A 20990-nucleotide genomic window follows, 5' to 3' on the forward strand; every position below is an offset into this window, starting at 1 on the left:
ACTTCTGCAATAATGGGATTCTCACATGGAAAAAAATGAAATGTGATCCATGCTGTACAACATACAAAAAAAACGAGGGGAATTTAAAATATTCACAGATGATTTGGTTTGGTAAAGCTTCAAGATTGCAATATAGCAAAAATAGACTGGCTTTTAGCAATAGGGATTTGTTAGTTTACAAATGAGCCATGAAAGTGTCTCAATTAAAGCATCAAAAGAACAAGACATTTTCTGAAGAAATGCGCTGCAATCTAGGATCTTCTGTCACATAGCCAGGCACACAGTGATATCTGCTGGTTCTTCTCTTCTGGATTACATTGCTTCCAGCTTTTGGCTTCAGTGGCTTCCTGTCTGAGTTTCTGTGGGCCCTCTATTAATTTCTCTGGGGCTTTTCTCAATGAGTTTCTCTTAATTCTATCTCTGCTTTTGTATGTGTTTTATTCTCCTCTTATAAAGGACTCTGGCAAGAGAATTAAGACTCACCTTGGATGAGGTGGGTCACATCTAAATTGAAATAACATAATCAAAGGTCCCACCTACTATCAGTCTGTGCTCACATGCATGGATTAAAATAACATGGCTTTTTTTCTGGGGTACATAAGAGCCTCACACTACCACAACAGATAAACAGAAATTGAGATAGTCTATTAACAAGAGATCAGCCCTACAAGAAATACTAAAGGGAGTTCTGCAGGCTGAAAGGAAAAGACAGGAGAGAGAGTTTTGGAAGACTATAGAAATGAGGATAATCAGTAAGGTTAACTAAAAGGGTAAAAAGAGAAATAAAAATTAGATAAGCCATATAAAAACCAAAGGATAAAGTAACCACCGTCTACACAGTAATAACATTGAATGTTAACAGATTAAACTCCCTAATCAAATGATAGACATAGATAAGCAGAATGGATAAAAAAAGTAGGATTAATATGCTGTCTGCAGGGCACTCACCTTAGACCGAAAGACACAAATAGTTTGAAAGTGAAAGACTGGAAAAAGTTACTCCTTATAAACAATAACTAGAAAAGAGCTAGGATAGCTATACTAATATTGTACAAAAAATATTTTAAATGAAAACTGTTATAGGAGACAAAGCAGGACAGAACATATCAATAAAGGGCAATCCACCAAGAATAAAAAGCAATCTTAGATTTCTTTTTTTTTTCTTTTTAGGTGCATGGTTTGGAAATCCAACCCAGGTCTCCTGCATGAAAGAAAAGCATCCTACCATGGAACCACCCATGCACCCTCAATCATAAATATTTATTTACCTAAACAGGGTGCCCCAAAATACTTGAGGTGAAGAGAGAAACAGAGGTCTCTAGTATAATAATTGGAGACTTCATTACACCACTCTCATCAGCATATAAAACATGTAGAAATAGGTTAAATAATTATACAGAGAATTTGAATAATATGATAAATAAACTAGACATAACAGACATATACCAAACATTATACTGCAAAACAGCAGAATATGCATTCTTCTCAAGTGCATATGGATTATTCTCCAAGAAAGATTACATGCTGGGTAACAAAACAAGTCTCAATAATTTTTTAAAAGATTGAAATTATACAAAGCATCATCTCTGACCAGAGTGGAATGAAGATAAAAATAAATAACAGCTGGAGAATTGTAAAATTCAGGAATATATGGAGGTTAAACAAGCTATTCTTAAACAATCAGTGGACCAAAGAAGAAATTGCAAGAGAAATCAGTAAATAAATTGAATGAAAAAGAACTTATGGTATATTATGAAGGTGATGCTGAAAGGGAAATTTATAACCTAAATGCCTACATTAAAAAAGAGGAAAGAGTTAAAATTAATACCTAACTGCACAACTGGAGGAACAAGAAAAAGAACAGCAAACTAATCTCTGAGTAAGCAGGAAAGAATCGCAAAGATGAGAGTATAAATAAATGTAATTGAATAAAGAAAGAGAGAATTTAAAAAACTAAAAGTTGGTTTGTTGAGAAGATCAATAAAATTGTCATGGCCTTAGCTAGACTGACGAAGTAAAAAGGAGAGAATATGCAAATAAATAAAATGAGAGAAAAGATATTATTGACACCACAGAAATAAAAAGGATTATGAGTATACTATGAACAAATAAATGCCAACAAATTAGACAACCTAGATGAAATGGACAAATTCCTAGAAACATAATAAACAACCTAAACTGAGTCCAGAAGAAACAGAAGACCTCAGCAGACCAATTACAAGTACCGATATTTAATCAGTCATCAAAAACCTCCCAACAAAGAAAAGCCCAGGATGAGACAGCTTCACAGGTGATTTTATCCAAACAGTCCAAGAGAATTAATACCAATCCTCCTCAAACTCTTCCCAAAATATTGAATTGGAGGGAACAATACATAGCTAGTTCTATGAAACTAACATCTCCCTACTACCAAAACCAGATAAAGATACTACTAGAATAGAAAATTGCAAACTAATTTCTATAATGAATATAGGTGTAAAAATCCTCAATAAAATACTTACAAGTTGAATCTATCAGCACATGTAAAGAATTATACACCGTCAAATGAGTTTTACTCCAAGTATGCAAGAATGGCTCAACATAAGAACATCGAATTAGGTAATACACATTAACAAATTGAAGAAAACCACATGATCATCTTGATTGATTCTGAAAAGGCATCTTATAAAACCCAGAATCCTTTCTTGATAAAATCACTTAGAAAATTAGGAATATAAGGAAATTTCCTCAAAATGATACACAGCGTATACGAAGAAGTCATAGCCAACATCATACTCAATAATGAAAGACTGAAAGCTTTTCCTCTAAGACCTGAAAAAAATTAAAAGGGTGCCATTATTGCCACTGTTTTTCAACATCATGCTAGGAGTTCTAGCTAGTACAGTTAGATAAGAAAAATTAAAGCCATCAAATTGGAAAAGAAGAACTAAACTTTCAGTATTTGCTGATGATATGATTAGATAGATAGATAGGTAGATAGATGATAGATAGTTGGAGAAAGTCCCACAAAATACAACAGAGCTATTAGACCTAATAAACGAGTTCAGCACAGTGACAGGGCACAAGATCAACAAGCAAAAATCAGTAGTGTTTCTATACCCTAGTAATGAAAAATCTAAGGATAAAATCGAGAAAAAGGGTAGGCCACGGTGGCTCAGTGGCAAGAACGCTTGCCTGCCATGCCAGAGGACCTGGGTTCGATTCCTGGTGCTTGCCTATGTAAAAAAAAAAAAAAAAAAAAAAATCGAGAAAAAAATGCCACTTACAGTGTAAATTGAATTAGCATAATCTAATACATGTAAAGAACTTGTATACAAAGCATAAAAAGTAAGCAAAGAAGGCCTGAATAAAGGGAAAAACATCTGTGTTCATGAATTAGAAGACTAAATATTAAGATGACTATTGACCCAAAGCGATTTCAGATTCAACACAATCGCAATAAAAATTCCAACAACCTATTTTTTTGGGAAATGAAAAAGCCAGTGACCGAATTTACTTGGAATGTGAAGAGCTTTACATAACCAAAAACATCTTGAAAAAGAAGAATGAAATTGGAGGACTCACATTTCTTGACTTGAAAGCATATTATAAAGCAAGAGGACTTTATTACAAACATTTATCCTTCTACCTTTTATGGCCTTTTGTGATATTTTGTTTTGTTTCTTCTATTACATAAACGATGCTTCTAAGACTATTCATGTACATGTCTCTTGGTACCCAGGTACCTGATTTTTCTCTAGGATCCACTCTAGGAATGGAATGGCTAAATCATATGTATGTGTATGTTCAACTTTACCAGAAAATGCAAAACTGCTTTTTCAAAGTAGTCATATCAATTAATACTCCCACCAGCAGTATACAAGAAGACCATCTGCTCTTTATTCTTGTAGTGCTTGATCTTTAATTTGAACCATCTTGACAGTTTTTTCGTTGTGATTTTAATTTGCATTTCCCTGATGAAATATCTGTTCATATGTTTATGGGCCTTTCCTTCTTTTCTCTTTTGTGAAATATACGATTTCTTTAAGTGCATTCCTCATCCACATCTGAAATGATATCCAGTCATCCAATTTGGAGTCAGAAAAGGTTATGCTAAGTTGTTGTTTAACTAAATTTCAGGGGTATGGACTCTTTAGACTTTAAAATTAGTTAAACCTTGGGGCACTGATGGCTGGGGTCCAAAGGGTTTTTATCCAGTTGGTGAGTTCCAGAGTAATTGAAAGACTAAAATAATTAGTCAGGAAGGGATTAAGTGTAGTTGGAAGAATTCTAAGATGTTGCTTCCCCAGTTAAGTATTTAAATACAAATCTAGGTACTGCAGTGAAGGGATTGTGCAGATGTAGGTAAGGTCACAAGTCAATTGACTTTGACATAGGGAGATTATCTGGGTAGGTATGACTTAACCACAAATACTTCCTAATAGCAGGGTTTTCTCTGGCTGCTCTCAAAAGATTGGAAGTCAGACATACGTACTCTATCTGGTCTGCATGAAGGTGAATAGTCATGTTATAAGCAGTCTACAGGGCCATATGCCAAGGAACCATGAGCCATCTCTAGGAGCTGAGAGTGGCCCCCTGCTGACTAGAAGGAAAACAGGGACCTCAGTTCTACAACCACGAATAGTTGAGCCAACAAAAAGGAAGAGGACCCTGAGCCCATATGAGAACTGCAGGCCTGGCCAACCACTTGATGAAACCCCAAACAGAGAATTCAGTTGCACTGCACCAGGACGTCTAGCCTAAAGAAACTGTGAAGTAATAAATTTATACCATTTTAAGTAAAAAATAAAATCCAGCACTCCTTCTTAATAAAAACCCTTGGAAAACTAAGGATAGAAGGAAACATCCTTCACATTATAAAGGGGATCTATGAAAAACTCAAAGCTAACATCATATTCAATGTTCAAATGAACACTTTCCTTCTATGTTTTAGTTTCTTAGGCTGCTTGACCAAAAACCATGAGCTGATACAATTAAACAGTGGAAATTTATTCCCTCATGGTATGAGGATGGGAAAAGGTCCAAATCATGGTGTCATCAGGATGATGTGTTTGCTCCACAGTGGGCTGGCTGCAGGCAATCTTTGGTTCCTCTGTCACATAGCAAGGCACCTGGTAATATCACCTCATCTCTATCTTTTTCTCCCAGTTTCATTGATGTCTGCTTCTTACTTCCTATGGCTTTCTCTGTGTCTGAATTTCATTCTTTTATAAATGACTACAGTAATAGGATGAAGACCCACACCCTAAAGGAAGTATCTTCATCAAAAGGTCCTACTTCACAATAGGTTCACACCACAGGAATAGATTAAATGTAAAAATGTGTTTTACTGGATACATATGGCTTTAAGCCACCAAACTCTAAGATCAGGAAGAAGACAGTGATGCCTGTTGTCAATATTGTTGTTCAACACTGGACTGTACATTCTAGCTACAATAATTAAGTAGGAGAAAGAAATAAAAGGCATCCGAATTGGAAGAGAAGAAGTAGAACTTTTCCTGCTTGCAGAAGACATCCTTTATAGAGAAAATCCTGGAAAATCCACAACCTAGCTGCTGGAACTAATAAAGGAATTCAACATAGTGACAGGGTCATAAGATCAATGCGCAAAATCAGTAGAGTTTCTGTATACTAGTCTTGAACGTTTGAAGAAGAAATAAAAAATTTCCATTTATAATAGCAACTCAAAAAATGAAACATCTGGGAATAAATCTAACCATAGATGTAAAGGATATGTACAAAGAAATTTGCAAGAAATTACTAATAGGAGTCAAAGAAGACCTAAGTAAATGGAAATACATTCTGTGTTCATGGATTAGAACACTATTTTAATTATACCAAAAGTGATTTACAGATTCAGTGTAATCCCAATAAAAATTCTAACAACTTCCTTTGCAGAAATGAAAAAAACAATTATCAAATGCATATGGAAGAGTCAGGGGAACTGAACAGTCAAAGCAAACTTGAAAAAGAACAAAAATGAAGGCTTCACACATCCTGGACTTAAGACTGATTACAAAACTTCAGTAATCAAAACAGCATGGTATTGGCACAAGGTCAGACACATAGCGAAATGGAATGGAATTGAGAGTTTAGAAATCAACCCTCACATTTATGGCCAACTGATTTTTTACAAGGGTGCCAAGTCCACTCCTTATAAGAAAAGAATAGTATCTTTAACAAATGGTGCCAGGAAAACTGGATCACCATGGGCCAAAGAATAAAGACAAACCCCTACCTCACACCATATATAGAAATCAACTCAAAATGGGTCATAGAACTAAACATAAGACAAAACTTTAAAACACCTACAAGAAAATGTAGTGAAGATGCTTCGTGACTTGTGTTAGACTTTACACCAAAAGCGTAAGCAATGAAAGAAAAAAATAGATAAATGGAGTATCATCAATATTAAAAAAAATTGTATCAAAGGACTTTATCATGAAAGTAAAAGGCACCCTAACCAATGGGAGAAAATATTTGTAAACCACACATCCAATACAGGTTGAACATACAGAAATATCAGGATGTCCTATAACTCAACAGTGAAAAGAAAAACTATCCATTTTAAACATGGGCAATAAATTTGAGTAGACATTTCTCACAAAAAGATAAATATATATGCATGGCCAAAAATAGGAAAATGCAAATCAAAACCACAATGTGAAACAATTTCATAGTCACTAAGGATGGCTGCTATTTAAAAAACAGAAAACTGCAAGTATTGGAGAGGATTATTGAAATAGGAATGCTCATAGCTGGCTGCCAAGTAAAATGGTGCAGATCTGTGGAAAACAGTTGCTCATTCCTTAGAAAGTTAAGTAGAGAGTCACCATATGCCCTAGCAATCCAACTTCTAGGTATATACACAAAATATTTGGAAGCAGGCCTTTGAACAGATATTTGCACACCAGTGTTCACAGCAGCATTTTTCACAATTCCTAGAAGGTGTAGTCAACCCAAGTGCCCATCAAACAATGAATGGATAAATCAGAAATGGTACATACATACAATAAAATGTTATTCAGCCATAACAATGAACTTAAGTTCTGAAACATGCAACAATATAGATGAAACATGAGGACGTCAAGATGAGTTATATGTCAGATACAAAAGGACAAATATATGAAACCACTGATATGATAAATGATTATAATAAGAAAACTCATAGTGTTAAGATCTAGAATATAGTTACCATGGGATGGGGCAGGAGTAGGGAATGAGGAGTTAATGCTTAAACTGTACAGAATTTCTGTTTGAGTGATGGTAAAGTTTTGGCAATGGATGGTGCTTATGGTAGCACAACATTGTGAGTATGATTAATAGCACTGAATTACATATGTGAATGTGGTTAAAGGTAATTTTATGTTATAATATTCTAATAGAATAATTTTTTTTAAATGTACAACAGTGAACCTTGCTAATAGTACAATTTTTAAAATGTTTTTTCACAAATTTTAACAAATATACTACAATAATGCAAGGTGTTAATGGTATGGCATAAGGGAACTCTATATAAAGCATGATTTTTCTTTAAACTTCCTTCTCTAATAAAAAAACAATACATAATTTAAGAAAAAAACAATCATTAGTACACAGTTTAAAGAAGCAGTCTTAAAAGTCAATGGCTATTGGGCAGGCAATGGTGGCTCAGTGACAGAATTCTCGCCTACCATGCCACCATGCCAGAGACCCAAGTTCGATTCCTGGTGCCTGCCCATACCAAAAAAAAAAAAAAAAAAAAAAGCCAATGGCCATCGGTGGTAGAATGCTCACCTTCCATGCGGGAGACCCACGTTCAATTCTGGACCATGCACCTAAAAAAGAGAAAAAACAAGTCAATGGCCAGATTTAGTTGGCACCTGGGATTATAATCAGATTTAACAAAGCAATTGCAATGAGAAAAAAGACAACCTTCAGGATGGGAGAATATATTTGGCAACATTTATGGCAACATTTAATTTCAATAATCTGTAAATAAACCCAACAACAAAAAGACAAACAACCAAATTAAAAACTGGTCAAAAAATTTGAATAGACATTTCTCCATAGAAGATAAAAGATGCCCTAAAAGCACTTGAAATGAAACTCAGCCTGACTGGCCATCAGAGAATGCAAATCAAAACCACAATGATATATCATTTCACACAAAATAGATTGGCTAATATTAAAAGGAAGAAAAATCACAAGTGCTGGAGGAGATGTGGAGAAACAGGAACACTCATTTGTTGTTGACAGGAGTATTGCAATTGCTGTGGAAAACAATTTAGCAGTTCCTCAGAAAGTTTAGAATAGAATTACCATATCATCATGCAATCCCATTTCTATGTATATATACAAATGATGTTTGCATACGTTGTTCATAGCAGCAATCTTCACTATTTCTAAAGGTTGGAAGCAACTGAAGTGTTCATCAACCAAAGAATGGATAAACAAATGTTGTTTGTACATATGGAATTTTATGCAACCGTGAAAAGGAACAATATTCGGATACATGCAACAATATGGGTGAAGCTTATAGACATTATGTTGCATGAAATTAGCCATACAAAAAGACGAGTGTGGTATTATGTCAGTGATATAAAACTATTAGAATAACAAAATTCAGACATCAGAAATTAGAATATAGGTTACTGGGGGCTGTGGAGGATTAGAGAGTGGGGTAGTTAAGGATTAATTGATGCAGAATTTCTGTTGGTGATGATGGAAAACTTGGTAATTTTTGGTGATGACAGTAGCAAAAAAATAATGTAACACCATTGAATTATATATTTGAATGTAGTTGAAAGGGGAAACATTAGATTGCATGTATTTCACTAGAAGAAAAATATTTTTAAAACCATGAGTCTGAGGAGGGAGAGATTGTGGGAAAATGACACAATAGGAATTTCCAGTAATCAGTCCTTCCACTGGTATGCTGGTTTGAATCTATTAACATACCTCAGAGAAGCCATGTTTCAATCCTGATCCAGTTTTGAGGGAGCAGCCATTTCTTTTAATCCTGATTCAATAGTGTATGTTGGAATTTTGATTAGATTATCTCAGTGGAGATGTGAGGCACCCAATTGTGGGCATTAACTTATGATTAGATGGAAATGTGACCACACCTATTCTAACTGGGTATTGTTTTGGTTACTGGAATGCTTTAAAAGAGGAAATATTTTGGAGAGAGTCATAAACAACAGAAATGACAGACCCTAGAGAAATGACAAACGCCTCAGAGCCGACAGAACATATGTAGATGGAGAACAGTTCCTTCAGAGGATAGAGATATGGATGTTTGAAAATTTATGGAGCTCAGCAGATGTTGCCATGAGATGCTAAGCAAGCCAGAACTGGAGAGAGCCAAGGGAAGCCAAGAGATGAAATTCAGCCCTAGAAAAGTAAAGTGAGGAAAACAAAACAATTGCGATGAGAATCCACAGAAACAGAGACTGAAAGCAACAGAGCTCAGAAGCAAAGGACCAGCAGATGCCAGCCACATGACTACCCAGCTGTCAGAGGTGTTCCTGATCCATCGGCCTTTCTTGAGTGAAGGTAATCACTTTTGGTGCCTTAATTTGGACACTTTCACTTCCTTAGAACTGTAAACTTGTAAAAAGCCACTCCAGTTCTGGTATATCACATGCTGGCAGCTAGCAAACTAATACAGCTGGAATACCTATTTAAACAGGCACAAACTCTCTGAAGTAACTATTTTGAAACTCCTGAGGCCAGAAGAAAACTGGACAGCATCCAGAGAGAAGCAGGAGGGAGAGGCTGTCAATTACAATAAAGAATAATAAAGTGCTTTCTTACATGGCAGGCCACCATGAGATCCAGTCCGTGGCAAGCTAGCTGGTGACAGAAAGGTACATAAAAATCTCTAACCCAAGGTCAGGGTGAGCAGGGCCTGATCACTGATCGTTCTCCACATCCCCTCCAGCACTTCTGCTCACTGTAGTCTCTGCTCTAAGGACAGCCTGGGCAAGGGCTGTGGAGAAAGAGACTTAAATGTCCTTTGTTTCCTCAGGGCTGTGGGGGACAGTGAGTTGAGGGGTGCCTTTTCTGAGCAGGCCAAGAGAGCTCAGATTTGGGAGCTGTTGAAGAAGCTTTGGTACCCTTCCTCCCCAGAGCGCTGTGGACCTGGTCTGCACCCACTTCATAAGCCCCTTGCCCTGTTTCACTGGGGGAAAGGATTACTTGGGAATGTCCTCTCCTGTGTTCCGCTCCTCCTGGAATTTTCCCTCCAGGCAAAAGCAGCTTGAGACAATGAAAGGTGTGTAAGGAACTATAGTGGCAGACAGTCTAGTCAGAGGGTTGCTGGCTTCAAACACTCATGAAAGGAAGATCTGTCTCCCAGTCAGATTCCCGTAAACAGGAGATTCCAAAACAACTAACAAGCATAGGACAAGAAAACAGCCCATAAAGGCAGGGAAAACCCTTCACACTGCCTTCACCTTGTGCAGACCTTCCTGATAGGAGCGCTGAAGCTCAAGTAAATCTCTGTCTTCACCAGCTGGTTACAAAATAAAGAAAGAGACATCTCAGGGAAACAATTCCAGAGTTAACATTTTAAAGTATTAAAATGTACATTGTATGAGAATAACAAAGGAACAAGAAAAGATGGCCCATCCAAAGGAAGAAAAAAAATCCAGAAAACCCCAATGAAGAAGAATAGAGGTGGACATATTGGAAAGAATATTTGTTAAGGTAATTAACAAAATCATCTTTAAAATGCTTAAGGAGATGAAGGAAAAAATATATATGTATATATATATATATATATATATATAAAAGAACTAATAGATATGAAGAAAACATGAATGAGCAATATGAGAATCTTTGTAAAGATATGGAACTTTAAAAAGGAACCAAACAGAACTCCAGCAATTGAAGACCACAATAACTGAAATGAAAATTTCCTAGGTGGTTTTCAAGAGCAGATTGGAATTGTCAGAAGACAGGATTAGAGTGGCCACTATTGAAAAAAGGAAAATTACAAATGTTGGGGAGGATATGGAGAAATAGGAACATTCAACATTTGCTGGTGACAATGTAAAATGGTGCAACCTCTGTGGAAAACAGTTTGCCAATTCCTTAGAAAGTATGTATAGAATTACCATATGACCCAGTAATCCCACTACTATGTATCTACCCAAAAGAATTGAACGTAGTGACTCAAATAGATATTTACACTCAAATGTTCATAGCAGCATTATTCACAATTGCTAAAAGATGACTGGGTAAACAAAATGTGGTATATGCAATATTATTCAGCTTGTAAAAAGGAATGAAGTTCTAACACATGCGACATCATGGATGAACCTTGAAGATATGCTGGGTGAAATAAGCCAGACAGAAAAGGGCAAATATTGAATGAACTCACTAATTTGAAACAATTAGAATAAGTAAACTCAAGAGAGTCAGAATATAAAATATAGGTTACCAGGGGGTGGGGAAGGGATAGGGAACGGGAAGTTAAGGCTGACAATGTACAGGTTTCCTATTTGGAATGATGGAAATACTTTGCTAATGGATGGTAATGATGTGAACATAATTAATAACTCTGAAATATATATATCTGAATGTGAATAAAAGAGGGAATGTTAGATTATATATATAATACAGAATTTTTTTTTTAAATCCATGGAACTACACTGCATAAACAGTGAACCCCAAGTTAAACCATGGACTGCAGTTAATGGTACAATTTTGAAAATGTAAAAGATATTCCACACCGATGCAAGGTGTTAATAGTAGAGTGATATGTGGGAATCCTGTATTTTATGCATGATTGTTCTGTAGACCCAAAACATTTTTAACAAAGAAAAAACAAAGCTTTTAAAAACACAGCAAAACATAGGACACTAAAAGACAAATTGTGATCCCAATTTAAACTGTGGACTATAGTTAATAGTATAATTATAATAATATTATTTCATCATTTGTAACAAGGTATCACACTAATGTGAAGTGTTGATAATAGGGGAGTGGTGCATGGAAACTCAGTATATTCTGCATAATTTTTTGTAAGCCTACAACTTCTGTAATAAAAAAAATAAATTTTAAAATATCCACAAACAGAGCCGGCCACAGTGGCTCAGCAGGCAAAGTTCCCGCCTGCCATGCCGGAGACCCAGGTTTGATTTCTGGTGCCTGCCCATGCAAAAAAGAAAAAACAAAACAAAACAAAATAATAAAATATTCGCAAACTACCTTCATAAATCCAAACATAAGGCCCCAAATTATCTGCTACCCTAAACAAATTTCTCAATTTTTTTTTTTTTTCACACGGGCGGGCACTGGGAATTGAACACGGGTTTCTGACATGACAGGTGAAAACTGCCTGCTGAGCCACTGTGGCCCTCTCAAACATTTTCTTATAAAAATAACAAATGATAATATAAATTGGTTAAAAATTACATATATATAGTTGGAAGAATTTTATTCATAAATCTTTGGATACCTAATCTTGTTTTATCTTATTTTCATAGCTCAGTTTAAAATCAGTAGAGCAAGTCTCTGAACTCACACCTCAGTAAATTTCTAAAAACCTACAAATGAAATGATGGTGTTGCTTCAAAGAATTAAATTATTATGACCTTAGTTTTTATTTTCATTTGTAGTTTTTATTTGCTAATTGGAATAAATATTCCCTTGCCAAAAGGTTATTATTGTAAGTGTGGTAAAATAATAATAATAAAAAAAGAAAAACCAAAATATAAAATTTGTATCATTTTGTTCTATTGGTTTGATTTGTTACCTGACCATGACTCCTAATAAAATATTATTAATTCCAGGGAGTTCTGGTAAGCTGATGAAATGAGATAGTTTGAGTTCACCCCTCTTCCAAGGAACAATTAGAGAAGTGACAGGAAGATGACTGAGACAAATAAAATCCAAAGGATAAGATGGTGGATCCAAGAAATGTCTTTATAGTAATAAGTTGAATGTTAGCAGACTAAACTTACCAATGGAAAAATACAGATTGGCAAAATAGATTAAGAAATACAGTCCATCTATATGCTGCTCACAAGAGATTCATCGTAGACACAAAGGTACAAATAGATTGAAAGTGAAAGATGGAAGATGTTTCATGTGAGCTGTAACCAAAAGAAAGCATTAGTAGCTATACTAATATCAGACAAAACAAACTTTAAATGTAGACATTGTAGGAGACAAAGAAGGACTCTATATATTAATAAAACAGATAATTCACCAAGAAGAAATAATAATCATAAATGTTTATGCTCCCAATCAAGGAGCTCCAAAGTACAAGACAAGCACGGGCAAACTGAAGGAAGTGATAGATGTTACAACAATAATAGTAGGAGACTTCAATACGCCACTCTCCTCTGTAGATAGAACAACCAGACAGAGGATAAACAAGGAAATAAAGAACTTCAACAATTTGATAAAGGAATTAGACCTGAAAGACATATCTAGGTTGATACATCCAAAGACACGAGGATATACATTCTTCACTAGTGCTCATGGAACATTCTCCAAGATAGAGCATATGCTGGGACACAAAAACAGGTTTTTATAAATTTTAAAACATTTATAAATTATTCAGACCATTTTCTCTGATTACAATAACCATCAAAGAATAAGAACCTTCACAAATATATGGAGATTAAGTAACAACCGGTGGGTTAAAGAAGAAATTGCTAGAGAAATAGGTAGCTATCTGGAAATGAATGAAAATGAGAATACAACAGATCAGAACTTACAGGATGTGGCAAAGGCTGTACTGAGGGGGAAATTTATTGCCTATATTAAAAAAAAGAAAGAACAAATATCGAGGACCTAACTGGTGATCTGGAGGAACTTGAGAAAAAAACAGTAAACTAGCCCCAAAGCAAATAGAAGAAGAGAAATAACAAAAATTAAAGCAGAGTTAAATGAATGGGAGAACAAAAGAACAATAGAAATAATCAATAAAACCAGAAGTTGGTTCTTTGAGAGAATCAGTGGATGACTAGCAAGGCTGACAAAGGAAAAAAGAAAGAGGATGCAAATAGACAAAATCAGAAATGAGAGATGGGGTCATTACCATAGATCCTGAAGAAATCAAGAAAAAAAAGAAGATACTCTGAACCAACAAATTAGACATTTAGATGAAGTGGAGAAATTCCTGGAAACATGCAAACAAGCTACACTGGCTCATGAAGAAATAGTAGATCTCAAAAAACAAATAACAAGTAAAGACATGTCAATTAGTCATCAGAAATCTTCCTACAGAGAAAAGCCCAGGGCCAGATAGCTTCACAGGGAAATTTTATCAAACATTCTGAAAAGAACTAACAGCAATCCTGCTCAAACTTTTTTTAAAAATTGAGGAAAAAGGAATACTACCTGATTCATTTTATGATGCTAACATCACTCTAATATCAAAACCAGGTAAAGATGCTGTAAGAAAGGAGAACTACAGGCCAGTCTCTCAAATGAACATAGATGCAAAAAATTGTCAACAAAATACTAGCAAATCAAAGCCAACAACACATTTAAAAAATTATAGACCATTATCAAGTGGGGGTTATACCAGTAATGCAAGGGTTGTCAACACAAGAAAATCAGTTAATGTAATATAGCAAATAAACAAATCGAAAAGGAAAAATCACATGATCATCTTGATTGATGCTGAAAAAGCATTCAACAAAATTCAACATCCTTTTCTGATAAAAATGCTTCAAAAGGTAGAAATCAAAGATAACTTCCTTAATAAGATAAAGGGAAAATATGATAAACATGGCCAGAATTGTACTAAATGGTGAGAGACTGAAAGCCTTCCCCCTAAGATTGGGAATGAGACAAGGATGCCCTCTGTCACCACTATTATTCAACATGTACTAGAAGTTCTAGTTAGAGCAATCAGGCAGGAAAAAGAAATAAAAGGCATCCAAATTGGAAAGGAAGAAGTAAAATTTTCATTATTTGCAGATGACGTTATACTACACTTGGAAAATCCTGAGAAATCTACAACAAAGTTACTTGAGCTAATAAATTCATCAGGGTAGCAGGATATAAAATTATTGTGCAAAAATCAGTAATGTTTCTATACACAAGCAATGATCTAAATAGATCTAAATAGGTGGAAACACATTCCCTGCTCATGAATAGGAAGGTTAAATGAAACTAAGATGTCTATTCTACCAAAATTGATCTACAGATTCAATGCAGTATCAATCAAAATTCCAACAACCTACTTTGAAGACTTGGCAAACCTTGTTACCAAATTTATCTGGAAGGGAAAGAGATTCTGAATAGCTTAAAGCATCCTAAAAAGGAAGATTGAAGAGGGAGGATAACACTTCCTGATTTTAAAACTTATTATAAAGCCAGAGATGTCAAAGCAGCATGGTACTGGCAGAAAGGCAGAATTAGTGACCAATGGAATCGAATCAAGAACACAGAAATAACCACCAAATCTGTGTTCAACTGATCTTTGACATGGCTCCCAAATCCACTGAAGTAGGACAAAGGAGCCTTTTCAATAAATGGGCATGGGGGAACTGGATATCAACAGTCAAAAGAGTGAAAGAAGATCCTTACCTTACACCCTATACAAAAATTAACTCAAAATGGATCAAACACCTGAATATAAGAACCAGCACAATAAAGCTCCTAGAAGAAAATATAGGGAAATATCTTCAAGACCTTGTAATAGGAGGTAACTTCCTAAACTTTACACCCAAAGCACAAGTAACAAAAGAAAAAAACAGATAAATGTTAACTCCTCATAATCAAATGCTTTTGGGCCTCAAAAAACTTTGTCAAAAAGGTGAAGAGGCAGCCAATTCAATGGGAGAAGATATTTGGAGATCACATCTTGGATAAATGTTTGATACCCTGTATACATAAGAAAATCATGCAACTCAACAACGAAAGAGCAAACAACCAGGTTATAAAATGGGCTAAAGATATGAATAGGCATTTTTCTGATGAGCAAATACAGATAGCTAAAAAGCACATGAACAAATGTTCATTTTCATTAGCTGTAAGGGAATTGCAGATCAAGACTATAATGAGATACAACGTCACATTTATAAGAATGAATGCTATTAAACAAACAGGAAACTACAAATGTTGGAGAGTGTTTTAGTTTGCTAGCTACTGGAATGCAACACACCAGAGATGGATTGGCTTTCAATAAAAGGAGATTTATTTAGTTGACATATAGTTCTTTAGAAGAAAGGCAGTTAAACTTCAACTGAAGTTCTTTCTTACGTGGGAAGGCACAGGGCAATCTCTGCTGGCCTTCTCTCCAGGCCTCTGTGTTCCAACAACTTTCCCCAGGGTGATTTCTTTCTGCATCTCCAAAGGCCTGGCCTGAGCTGTGAGTGTTGAGATGAGGTATGCTGAGCTGCTTGGGCTGTGCTACATTAAGCTCTCATTTAAGCACCATCCAATTAAATCAAACATCATTCATTGCAGCAGGCTTGCCTCCTAGCCAACTGCAGATGTAATCAGGAACAGATGAGGTTCACATGCCATTGGCTCATGTCCACAGCAAGAGAACTAGGCACCTTCACCTACCCAAGTTGACACCTGAATCTAACTACACAGAGAGGATGTGGAGAAATTGAGACACTTATGCACTGTTGATGGGAATGTATAATAATACAGCCACTGTGGAAGACAGTTTGGCAATTCCTTAGTAAACTAAATATTGAGTTGCCCTATGACCTGGCAATACCACTGGTCAATATGTACCCAGAAGAGCTGAAAACAATGACGCAAACAGACATTTGCACATTGATGTTCATAGCAGCATTATTCACAATCACCAAAAGATGGAAACTGTCCAAATGCCCAACAACAGACAAGTGGATTAACAAAATATGGTTTATACATACAATGAAATGAGCAGCAGTAGACAAAATGACATCCTGAAGCACGTGACAAGACATTTGATCCTTGAGGACATAATGCTGACTGAAATAAGCCAGATACAAGAGGACGGATATTGTATGATTCCACTTTTATAATAATGATAAAGGTAAAATCAGAGGCTTATAATACAGAATATAGGGGGCCTAGTGATACACAGAAGCTAGAGATTGGTGAACAGTTAGCTAATGAGGTAGAACTTAAATGTAAGTGAATAGAGAGAAGTGAAGATGGTTCACTAGTGGGTCTATTAGTAATGTTACCATATTGCAGGTGAACATGATGGAAAGGAGTTGTATAGACCCATGTGTCCCTCTGATTAACACTACAAATATAAGTAAGTTATTGCATGAACTACTGCAAAGGTATGAACATTGTACAAAGTTCAGGGTATAACTATTTCATGCTATGGACTGTGTTGAGCAAGATGACATCAAGTACCACAGCAACACCAGGAGTAAACAGTGGGGGGGGGGGGGCAAGAGTTAGGGGAGGTTTGGATTTTCGATTTGGTGAGGGGGTGTTTATTGGAATTGAGAGTGTTGATGGACAGTTGACTTTGGACATTATACATAATGCCCAATGAATGGAGGTGGCTGAAGGAGGCACTTACTGAGAAGCAGATTGGTGAGTGATGGTGCATACATATGATCAAATATTGTGCAAAAAGGAATAAAGTTGTGAGACATGCAACACTGTGAATGAACCTGTGGGACATTTGGTGAGGCAAAATAAGACAGAAATAAAAGAGTAAATATTCTATGCTCTCGTTTAGGAAATACTTAAAGGAAAACAGAGGCCTAGATTGTAAGCTCTTAGAAGTTTAGCCGTGACTGGTAATTGTTAATTCTGGATTTTGAAAGACTGTTTTACTTAGATATGACCTGGTATTTAGAGATAAGAACAAAACTGATCAGGTCAGGATTAAGGTAATTCAGAATGCAGGGGTAAGGAAGACATTGTATATATTTTAGAACCTCATCTACTTTTTGAGACCAAAGTAAGAAAGGTTTATTTTGTCAGAACCTAAATTTTCCATAGCATGTAATCTAACTCAAGTCTGAATAGATCAATTATACCACCCAAATGTAAGGAGCCCAGAATAAGAATGAGGGCTTTTAATCCTCTACAGTTTAATGTAATGTCTGGATAAATCCCAGAGTATATTAAGCAGATAATCAGAAAGTATTGGCAAAGTCCCTTGAGGAATGGGAGAATAAATATGAAACTACTAAACTTTACCACTACGGAAACCCCGGGTGCTATGTCAAACATTAGGGACACCCAAATCAATAGGCCAAGCCCCTGATCTTGAGGCTTGCTCATGTGAGGCTTATGTATGTGCTCACATAGCTTAGCCTACCTATAGGTATACCTAAGAGCTACTTCCAGAGGTTCTCTTTTGCTGCACAAATGTGGCCGGCCTCTCTCTAAGCCTAATTCCGCAAGGGATGAAAGTCTCCCTGGCAGCATGGGAGATGACTCCCAGGGATGAGCCTTGCCCTGGCACCATGGGATCAGCAATTCCATCCTGACCATAATGGGGAAAAGAAGTGTAACAAATAATGTACTTCACTGAGAGAATTCAGAGTTTCAAGAGTCTACTGTGGAGGTCACTTTTATGCAAGCTTCAGGTAGACATTGCTACCTATCATAGCTTGCCAAACAACCAAAACCATTCCTGCCAGTCCTAAAGAACACCTAGGTTGTTATATAAGATTCTATAAAGGTTATAGGAACTAGGGTAACTTTCCAGAAACCTGCAACCTCTAGATGGGTTCCTGGACTAGATAAATCCTGAAATGCAGAGGGGCCTGACTCTCTAGAACATCAACTAGCTCCATCCCCCTATCCCAGATTATCGACACCCCCTTCCAACATGAAAAAGTTAGAGTGGGCATAGCCCAAATACCCCTAAAGAGTGGGAGAAAGATCAAAGTTGATGGTGGAGTTATACAGAGAAGATAGGGTTTAACAAATGAGTATGAGTACTGAATCGTACTGATATTTCCTTTAGTCTCCAGCATCTTAGAGCAGCTAGAAGTAAAAACCTAAAATTGTGGAATTGTAACCCATACCAAACTCTGAAATCTGTTCTACAACTAATTGTTGCGATGTGCTTTGAAATTTATTGTTTTTGTATATGTTATTTTTCACAGAAAAGGAAAAAAAAGTCAATGGTGATGATAAATGCACAGCTATATCATGACATTGTGAACCATTGATTGTACACTTTGGGTGATTATATAGTATGTGAATATATACTATATAATAAATTAAAAGTAAATAATTAAAAAATGCTATTAATAACATTGCGTACTTATTTTGCACCAGGCACTTTACATATGTGCTCATGTATTCCTCTCCACATAATATACTCATGCAGTGTGTCCTGGATTTTTCCCATTCAGCAGATGAAGAAACTGGAACAGTATTTTTATAATTATACTGTTAAATATAGTCCATAGTTTATAATAGGGTTCACTCTTTGTATTATACAATTTTTGTGTTGTTGTTTTATAAAATTTTTATTCTGTTAACATATGTACAACCTAAAATTTCCTATTTTAACCACTTTCAAATATATATTTCAATCACGTTGAAAAATAGATATTATTAACACCAAGGTACCTACATACTTATATAGACATTAGGCCTCTGACTAATTATGACTGACATTTCTAGGAAGATCAAAGAGAATAAAGAGACATTAATAAAGAGATAAGAATGCAGTAAGAAAAATCTGGGACCATTTTTTTTCTCAGTCTGTAAAAATTTACATGGTTTATTTACTCCTCCACAATTAGGCCAATTAATTTCAGACAATTGATATTTTCTGATAACCACTAATTAACATTTTCATATCATCAATGTTTGTCTCTTAGAATATGCAATTTAAGTAACCGAATGTTCTTCTTGGGCTTATCAAATGAAAATACGTTTTATACATGGACAGGTGAACTTTCTGAATACTTAATACAGCCCCTAAGCTGCTCAGATTTTATTAAGAGCAAAATATGGTATTAGGAGTGGTCCAAAATGCATAATTTCACAGCTGTGATAGTATTTTCTATTCTGGCCCAAAGTTCCTCAACTAAAATATATGATACATAATTTCTGCTCGAATGAATAAAACAAGTTAAAATCTAGAGGCCCAACCACCAAATATGATCTCAATGTCTGAAACAATACAAAAGTACTAAATAACATAACTGTTAATAATTATTTATTAGTCAAAATAGACAAATCCAAACAATAACTAATACCTGTGTTTATACTTCATAAATACATCTAAAATAATGACAAAATTAATCAAATGAGAAGAAAGAAAAAGCTGATTAATTACCTAAAATTGACTAAACTGATCTGTTAGACTCATTCTTTTTATTAGCCTTAGGACATAAACAAAGTTGGGTATGCCCAAATTTTTCTTATAATAGTTAAGGTTCCCATAATTTACTCTGGTCTACTGTCTGATAACCTGGTACTGAAATGTTGTACAACAATTAAACTAAGCCAAGGAGACTGAAACAGTCTTGGTCAAATTTGCTCTCTTAGGAGCCAAAGAGAATCTGAGAATTCAATGAGGGAAAGTTACAGACCTGGTCTACTAAGATGGCAGATATCAAACAGGCAAATGTTAAGAGAAAAAACACCCCGCTGTTACACAGCTGACCACTTGAGGCATATTATCATTATTAACTATAAAATAATGTAGATAATTATTCTGTGGATAATCTCAGCTAACCAACTGAGTGGATTTCTTGAAAAAGTGCAAGATAGTAAATTTATTGAATTTACTTCCATTTTTTTCAGTATCGTCTTTCCTCTTCTGTCTTCTACCCTTTAATTTATTTGCTGATAAAATTCTTAAGACTGTTCTCCCCATGTATATGAGGCAAACTTGCAGGTAGATACCCAATAACCATGAATTATTCTTTTACATTATGAAGTGACCAATAGTCATTTATGTCTGGATTATTTATAAAAGTTTTTATAGTGAGATAGACATCTTTTCAAACTTAAAGTACTTGAAATGTTATGTGATACTTCTCAATGGTGAAGAAATATTCTGTTTAGAAGGAGCAGCACCAGTAAAAGTACTGAAGTTAAAG

The 20990-nt window shown here is 35.5% G+C and overlaps 1 protein-coding gene across 1 annotated transcript in view; it reads left to right on the forward strand.

The window, feature by feature from the left end:
• Positions 1-20990, forward strand: part of LOC143669761 (disintegrin and metalloproteinase domain-containing protein 21-like) — a 62614-nt gene that overhangs the window by 3556 nt on the left and 38068 nt on the right. The window lies entirely within an intron of this gene.

The sequence above is a fragment of the Tamandua tetradactyla genome, chromosome 26, assembly GCF_023851605.1.
Source record: "Tamandua tetradactyla isolate mTamTet1 chromosome 26, mTamTet1.pri, whole genome shotgun sequence".
NCBI lineage: Eukaryota > Metazoa > Chordata > Mammalia > Pilosa > Myrmecophagidae > Tamandua > Tamandua tetradactyla.